This window comes from Mustela nivalis, assembly GCF_964662115.1.
Source record: "Mustela nivalis genome assembly, contig: HAP1_SCAFFOLD_2594, whole genome shotgun sequence".
NCBI lineage: Eukaryota > Metazoa > Chordata > Mammalia > Carnivora > Mustelidae > Mustela > Mustela nivalis.
The window spans coordinates 20,360-28,681 of record NW_028134071.1 but is presented as its reverse complement, the minus strand read 5'-3'; the positions used below and the strand labels follow the sequence as shown (position 1 = coordinate 28,681).

The 8,322-nt window shown below is 46.0% G+C and overlaps 1 long non-coding RNA gene across 1 annotated transcript; it reads right to left on the bottom strand.

Moving 5' to 3' along the window:
- Positions 1-3,320: 3,320 nt before the first annotated feature.
- LOC309858484 lies at positions 3,321-6,608 on the bottom strand. Its single transcript, XR_014308215.1, has 3 exons — positions 6,498-6,608; positions 5,367-5,681; positions 3,321-3,644 (listed from the first exon to the last, which is right to left on the bottom strand). It is a non-coding gene; the product is annotated as an uncharacterized lncRNA (long non-coding RNA).
- Between the last annotated feature and the right edge of the window lie 1,714 nt (positions 6,609-8,322).

Sequence of the window (8,322 nt, the reverse complement as noted above, 5' to 3'; positions counted from 1 at the left end):
ATTATACACAATCTTAAAGATTTATGACTGTCCACTTATTTTACACATGCATACACACGAAGCACTAAATACGGACTTTATCTGAATGGCTAAATGTTGGCCAAGACAGAAGCCAGTTGTAGTGGGAACTGATAGGATAAAGATATAGTCTGAAGTTTTTGTTCTTTAAAAAAAGCCTTCATGGGGCGCCTGGGTGGCTCAGTGGGTTAAGCCGCTGCCTTCGGCTCAGGTCATGATCTCAGGGTCCTGGGATCAAGTCCCATGTCGGGCTCTCTGCTCAGTGGGGAGCCTGCTTCCTCCTCTCTCTCTCTCTCTGCCTGCCTCTCTGCCTACTTGTGATCTCTCTGTCAAATAAATAGGTAAAATCTTTAAAAAAAAAAAAAAACAACAAAAAAGCCTTCATGGGGCGCCTGGGTGGCTCAGTGGGCTAAAGCCTCTTGCCTTCAGCCCAGGTCATGATCCCAGGGTCCTGGGATCAAGTCCTGCATCAGATTCTCTGTTCAGTGGGGAGCCTGCTTCCCCCTCTCTGCCTGCCTCTCTGCCTCCTTGTGATCTCTGTCTTTCAAATAAATAAAATCTTATAAAAAAAAGGCCTTCATATTTTATTAAAAATTTTAGGTGTCCGAATTCAAAAGGTTAACAATTGAGTACAATAATAATAATAATATATCATCTAATAATAAAATAATAATAATTTCTCCTGCATAGTCACTGCTGCACACTAGTAAAATGAGATGTTTCTTTTCATTTCTTTTTTAAAGATTTTATTTATTTTATTTATTTGACAGACAGAGATCACAAGTAGGCAGAGAGGCAGGCAGAGAGAGAAGGAGGGAAGTGGGCTCCCTGCTGAGCAAAGAGCCCGACGTGGGGCTTGATCCCAGCCAAAGGCAGAAGCTTAAACCACCCAGGCGTCCCAAGATGTTTATTTTCATTTGGGATTATGGAGGGGCAAGGTGTTTTTGGCTCTCCTGCTGAAGTAGGGACTCAGTCAGTATGGTCTCCACCTTTTTCCCTAAGAGTAGCTCTGGAAGATGAAGACGTCCCTCAATCTCCCAGACATGAGGGTTTGACCAGGACATGGGATGGTATAAGCTCATTGACATAGTCTCATGAACTAAGCCCTGGTTTATTGGTCACAGTCGTTCTCCAAGTATTTTCAGGAATAAACTTCAGGTGTTGCCCTTACTCTAATTTTTCTTTCTGAGATTTCTGACTGCAATCGCTACTTCCTGCAGTCACTCAAGAAGAAACGAGGCATGTGGCAGCGCAACAGTGTGTTTTTCTTTCAAGATGACAGAATCACTCTTGATTTCTGTACGCATCTCGGATTTTCATATACGAACATGGATTTTGGTGTCTACCCTGAGGAGATAATACATATGGTGTGAGCTACACATGTATTCTCATGACACGTCACCTGGGTTACCCAGAACTTTCTGGGCCCGGCAGAAAGGCAGAAACCCAGGTGAATTCCTCATTGTTCCAGCAGGCTGTCAGCCCTCAAAGGCCTTCTGGATGTGTTTGTGCATCGCAGTGTCTGCTGTGTAAGATACAGAAAGAGCACAGTAGTTCAGGGGGAAAATATTTAGGAACACATTTTCCAGGAGGAACCAGGATTCAGTTTGGGTGACTCTTGACCATTTTTCATCTTCTGACGACTGAAAGTGGTAGTTAATCTACAGTCATGGTTTTAACATGCATTTCGAATGTAATGTGAGTTTCCATCAACATAAAACTATAAGAACTGTCTTCCTAAAGGGCATTCATGTAAGGCCCGTTATTTTCCAGCTTGATTAATGAAAACAAAATTTTTCTGTAATGCTTTCTTCCTACTCTGTATTAGTTTTCAGGACTGGATTGAAAGTGATTTATTGTGGATAGGGTTATACCTGCTCGTGGAATTTTTTTCTGTTCCTGGGTTTTTAAAGGTGGCAGAGTTGACTTTCTGATTTTAATTCATCTTCACTAGATGAAGAATTCACAAATAGGACTTTTTCTTGAAATAACCATAGCCTGGGGGCGCCTGGGTGGCTCAGGTCATGATCTCAGGGTCCTGGGATTGAGTCCCACATCGGGCTCCCTGCTCAGTGGGGAGCCTGCTTCACTCTTTGCCTCCCCCTCTGCTTATGCTTTCTCTAATAAGTAAATAAATAAATAACCTAAAAAAAAAGAAGTTGTATTTGACTGGAGCTTCATGTGGAGTGACAGATCAACAGAAAGACAAAGGAATAAGAGACAGGAAGCAATGAAGGAAATCACAGAGGCGCACAGTATAGATAGATGTTCCTCGGCTTATGACGACCTCGGCTTCTAATAAACCCATTGTTCAGCTGGAAATCTCTTTAGTTGAAAATGCATGGAAAACACCTAAGCGACTGAACATCAGAGCTTAGCCCCGCCAAACTTAAATGTCTTGAGAACACTTACAGTATTGCACAGTTGGGCAAAATCCTCTAACACAAAGCCTATTTCACAATAAAGTGTCTGGTATCTCATGTAACTTACTGAACACTGCACTGAAAGCCAGAACAGGACGGTTCAAGTGTGTTGGTTGCTGACCCTCGTGATCACGTGGTTTGCCTGGGGGCTGTGCTCGCTGTCCCTGCCCAGCATTACAAAAGAGGACCCTACTGTAGATCGCCAGCCTGGGAAAAGATCCAAACTAAATGCATATCACTTCTGCACTATTATAAAAAGTCAAAAAACCATAAACTGAACGAAGGTGAAGTCAGGGATCTTCTGTACCAGGTGTGTTAGGGAAGGTCAAGTGCTCCTGTCTGGCCAGGAACCATAGTGGTATGGGGGAAAGTTCCACAGTAGAAAGTTCTACAGCGGAGAACCACTAGGACTCAAGCACCAATGGTCACAGGTTATGCCAGGAAGACTGGATGCTCTTCTGTGGGCTATGAGAAGCCACGAGCGACTCAGGAAGGCTGAAGAGCTCTGGGTAGGTGGGACACCTGAGGGCTGCAATGAAGAGGGACAGGTGGAGCTGGGAGACCAGGTGGGGAGAGCCCACTACCCTCGAACAAAAGGCAACAAAGGTCTGGACTGGGATGACGGAGATGGTGGAAGGTAATGGGATATTCATGAAACAGAACTGGAAAGCCATGGAAATGAAATAAGAGAGGAAGGGAAAACCGTTCATGACTTTAATTGCCATCAGTATAAAACGTGTTGAATTAAAATGAATTGGTATTTCTAGACCGATGATGACATCACAATAATGGAAGGAAACCAATTTTGATTTTGAGCCTGGTTAAGGAGACAAAAGAAAAGCAGAGGCTCTGGAGTCACACAAATGTCACCGTTGAGATTCGTCCCCACTCTTCATTCCCTTCCCTGTAAACCCAGGCAAGTGACACCTGCCTCACAGCACTGGTAACAAATAGGGAAGAGCACACGTTCCCACGTTCCCGGGTCAGACAGGACAGCCAGGGATCAGCGGCACATGAGGAGGTGACAGGTGGTCACTAAACTGAGCTCAGGTGCATACACAGCATTTTATGTCACCTTGAGATGGCTCCTCTTGTGACCTCTCGAAGAAGGTGGCAGTGGTGAGGAACGAACTCCAGGAGCTTATTAGCATACATGATCTTCAGGCCGTCTGGATGAGACTCAATGATCTGCTCTACAATCACCTAGCAGAAGGAAGAGCGTTTTATTTTTATTTATTTGTTTGTTTGTTTGTGTTTTTGTTTGTTTTTAAAGCACCTAAAAGAGAAGTATGAACTATACACTACAGAGAAAAGAATCGTGTAAACCTTAAAAATGCACTTCATCCTTCCTCCTCCCCACTCAGTATGCTTTCTAAATAGGAGGTAAGTAACAATGGCATGAAAATCTAGGTCCCGGGATTTGGGAATACTGCTCCAACCCTGGGGGACACAGAGGCTGAGGGACAGAGACTGGCCTGAAGCTAAAACATCACACACACTCCTCTGCTTCCCTTCTGAGCTTAAAAGCGAAATACTGTATCTGCAGACAACAGCTCTGTACCATCTTCACCCTGGCCTTATCCTCTACCGTCTCCAGAACAGGGAAAGGGCTGAGATGGAAAGTGATGGAAGAAAACACATCTTATTTTGCTTTAGTATTTAATTTTTTTTGGTGAGGCTGAGTTGCAGGAGGTGAATGACAAGCATACAAACTTAAAATACAAACGTGGCCACAGTTCATTTAATGACACGGAAACGTAAAGTACTTCCCTAATTTAGCATATTAGATTCAGTTCAATGAAAAGGGCATAAATTAAATAACTAAAATATTTTCATTTAGTGACAAAGAATAATGTGATCTTTTTCACCCCCACAGAGAGCTATGAACTATAATAGGATACATACAAAGAACTGACAGATCATTTACTTTTAGTAGTCTTAATGAAGCTGAGAAGATTACTGAAATTAATCCTTCAATTTCACTTCTATCACTGGGATACTGTCTCGTTTTGAAACTGGAAGCCTTTCATCCTGAAGTCATGGTGGGTAGCTTTATACTTACCAGACAGAAAGAACACTCGCACTGGCAGGTGACTGGAAGAAAGCCCTCAAACGCTGAGACTGGCTTCATGACTTCTGTCAGCTTGAACTAGATGAAACCGACGCTCTCTAAGTTGGAAGCTGCTGATTGCTGGCGGCCTCACATGGTGCAGCCCATACTCCGGCCGCTCAGAGGCAGGATACACTGACTCCCTGTATTTAACTGTATCCTTAAAGGTCAAGAACACTGGGTAACCAAGTTCTGGACTTAAGGTACTACCCCACTAACTCGCTCTTCAAAGCCCTTTATCTTTGAATATTCCTTCCCTCCCACCTTCCTAGCCTGGCAAACCCCCCCATAGTCTTCTTTTTTTTTTTAAGATTTTATTTATTTATTTGACAGAGAGAAATCACAAGTAGTCGGAGAGGCAGGCAGAGAGAGAGAGAGAAGCAGGCTCCCTGCTGAGCAGAGAGCCCGATGCGGGACTTGATCCCAGGACCCTGAGATCATGACCTGAGCCGAAGGCAGCGGCTTAACCCACTGAGCCACCCAGGCGCCCCCCCCCCCCATGGTCTTCAAGACTTAGGCCACATCAATTCTGCGAAGACGCTTCCCTTCACAGACTTTCCCTGCGCACAGAGCTGTCTTCCAGCTCCTCCAGTGGGCATGGGCACCTTGGTGGGGTCATGCTTTTCGGCAACTTCATTAACGTATAACTTATGGAAATGGAAATTGACCTGAAAATGTTCTGATCTGTACCTTCTTCCTAGGCAAGTCCCTCACCCCTACTAAATTAAGATGATCCCTGAGTTATGGCATCACTGTAAGAGACCAGAGCACATGCCTGATTCCTGCCATGCTGATGGGCACCAAGCGGGACCAACCTTTTCTTACAACCAGAAGAGCAGGAACTAAGAGCATCTTCAAGGAAGAGCCCTGAGCTCTCTCGCACCCAGTCAAGAAACGAAGCCAGATTAGATGCTCTGTGTTTGTGGAATGAGGTGCATGGGGGCACAAACCTCATCTATGTACGGTTTCACCAGTACTTGACCGACTAACGCCTCTGCATCCCGTGTCTTGTCAATTGTAGCGTAAGTCTGGAGGCAGTGCCGTATGATGTCCACATTGGAAGTCTGAAGCTCTTCTAGCAGCAGGCCTCCCAGGGACTGCTGCAGCATGGCCGTAATGTGGGCTATACGCTGCAAGAACAGAGAGACCAGGAAAGAAGGTCCAGGCACCACAGTTTCTAAAAGCTCAAATATATGTGTATAATTTATATACATATGTGTTATATATATAAAGCGAGCCTCTAATTCTACCAGAATATATGTAAGATTAAAATCCCAACATTTCCTAGAGAATAACAATGAATCTCTTCTCCCCATGATTGCTTTCTTTCTTTTTTTTTTTAAAGGTTTTTATTTATTTATTTGTCAAGAGAGAGCACAAGCACACAAGGAGACACAGGCAGAAAGAGAAGCAGGCTTCCTGCCAAGCAAGGAGCCCAAGGTGGGACTCGATCCCAGGACCCTGGGATCATGACCTAAGCCAGAGGCAGTGGCTTAACTGACTGAGCCACTGAGGCGTCCCCTCCCTATGATTTCTTTGAAAGTAAGTCGGCTTCATCAAAGTGAAGTTTAGACAATTACGGAATGACAAAAAGTTATTTGCGTCTTAAGCTACGGAGTAAATCTGACAAACGTGCATTTAAACCCAGTCAAGGGCTTTGGATAAATGAACTCTGACTACATCATATGATGTGTCAAGTTACATGAAATTCAGAATTAATTTTACTTGCATAGTTTGGAGACTACGCTTGTGTCTTTACACAAAATCTATCTAGTGTGACATAATGGAAGCAGGGTCCCAAGCAGGAGACACTGAAAAAAAAAAAAAAATTCAAAGCTAGCTTCAAAATCCTGTAGAGTAGCAATTATCAGGGGCAATGCTAGGTCAAACCAAAATCATCCAGGAAATTCGCAAACAGCAAATTGAAAATCGAAACCAACACTTGCTGGTCTTACTTTGTCCAGAAGAGGCATGCCTTTGCTCTGAACAGCATGAAAGTGTAACTGGTTAAATTCTGTGGCAATTCTCTCCAAAATCTGTCTAGTCCAGAGAGGGCTAGTAGAGACAATTAGAGAAATGTAATTCCCAAAGTTAAAACCTGCCACCCCCACCGCCCCCCATGCCTTACAGCGCTCAGGCACCTGCACCTGAACGCCATCAATTTTCATGACAAACTGTCTGTGCAGCAGGCCCCAGTGCAAGGGGTGAGGAGCGGGGAGGTCGTAGAAGCCACCGACGCAGCCTGGCCCGGGCCACAGGGCCCAGGCAAGGGGATGGAGCTATTTTAGGTCAGTGTGGGTACAACTGCATGATTCCTCCACGTTCCTCGGGCCCTCCCATTCGTGCCCTTCTTCTCCCATTCTCTAACCCCCTCCTCTCTCTTGCCCTGTCCTACCGTTCATACCCGAAGCCCCCTCATCTTCTCTGCCTGCCTCATTCTCCCTCCCAAGTACCTCCCCAGTACCAACTACTGCTGTCTCCTCAATCAGCTAAAACTGACCGCCTAGCAGCAACCTGGGAAATTGCTCAGAGCAGTGGACTCCAAGTTTAAATTTACCCAATGGCAGAAAGAGCAAGCTCGGTGCTCCGGGAGCTGGTGAGAAATCACTCACAGTGCATCTGCCATCAAGTGGACTGGATACACTTCCCTCTTGCCCCCCACATTAGAAAGCATTAACCCCATTCAAAAGGAAGTCGAACAGTGAAAGAAAAAAAAAAAAAAAACACAACAAAGGCCCCAAAGCCCCTGCTGGGCTCTATGAGGCATCCCACATCTGAGGATGGGCAGTCAGGTAGTGAGGAAACACACTGTAAGAAAACCCAAAATCTCTGGAGACCTGCCATGGTGTGCCCCGTCCCAGAGCATCAGAACTGGTGTGAAGGGAAGGCAAGCGCTTGGCACGAACAGTGCCGAAGCCTAATCCCAACCTCTACTGACTGATCCCATGCGCATTTCCTATTTATCCTTTTCTCGGCATTTCTGGGCCTGGCAGAGCATGATGGATTTACTGTGCGCTGACGCTGCTCTGGCTTTCCTGACTCTAGAGCTCAGAGCTGCTCTTCTGGAGAAAAAAGTCCTCCAAGGTAATTCTGAGCAAGAAAGCGCACAATGTCTGTTTATCAAGGACAGTGTTGCAAAGGGACAGGATTGTAGACACAGAGCTCACTGAGGTGTTTCTATCCGAGGAGCACAGCAGCAACAGCAAAGACGGGAAGAACACTGGAGGGCCAGCTCTCCAGGGGCCGAACGTGGACATGGCTGGAGGGGCTGGAGGGGCTGCAGGCGCTGCCAAGGGCCGCAGTGAAGCAGAGCTGCCGGAGACACACGGGCTGCAGAAGGGCCGCGTGCAGACTGTCTGCTAAGTGTGGACGAATGGGGCAGAAGCACGAGTGCAACGGGCTAGAGACACAAGCACAGTGGAGGCTGACCACTTAGTTGAATGCCTTGATGTGAAAGGGGACAGAGACCTAGGACCAGAGAATCGCTTCCTTTGGGATGTGTCCGTTCTTAATCTCCATCATGAGACATGTGGAGCATATGGTCTCTCAAGTTCCTTCCAAATCTAAAACCTTAATTCCTAAAATTTAGAAACCTAACTCCGCCTGCAAGGGGAGGGACTGTTAGCGTCACACAACAGAGCACTCAGGGCACCAGGCGACCTTGACGCAGGCAGCCCAGCTGGTATGTGTAGGACCAGCCCCGGCTACTCCCACTGCACCACTGTGCGTCTCACAGTGCTGACAGGACCTAACTACTCATTTTCTGAGTCA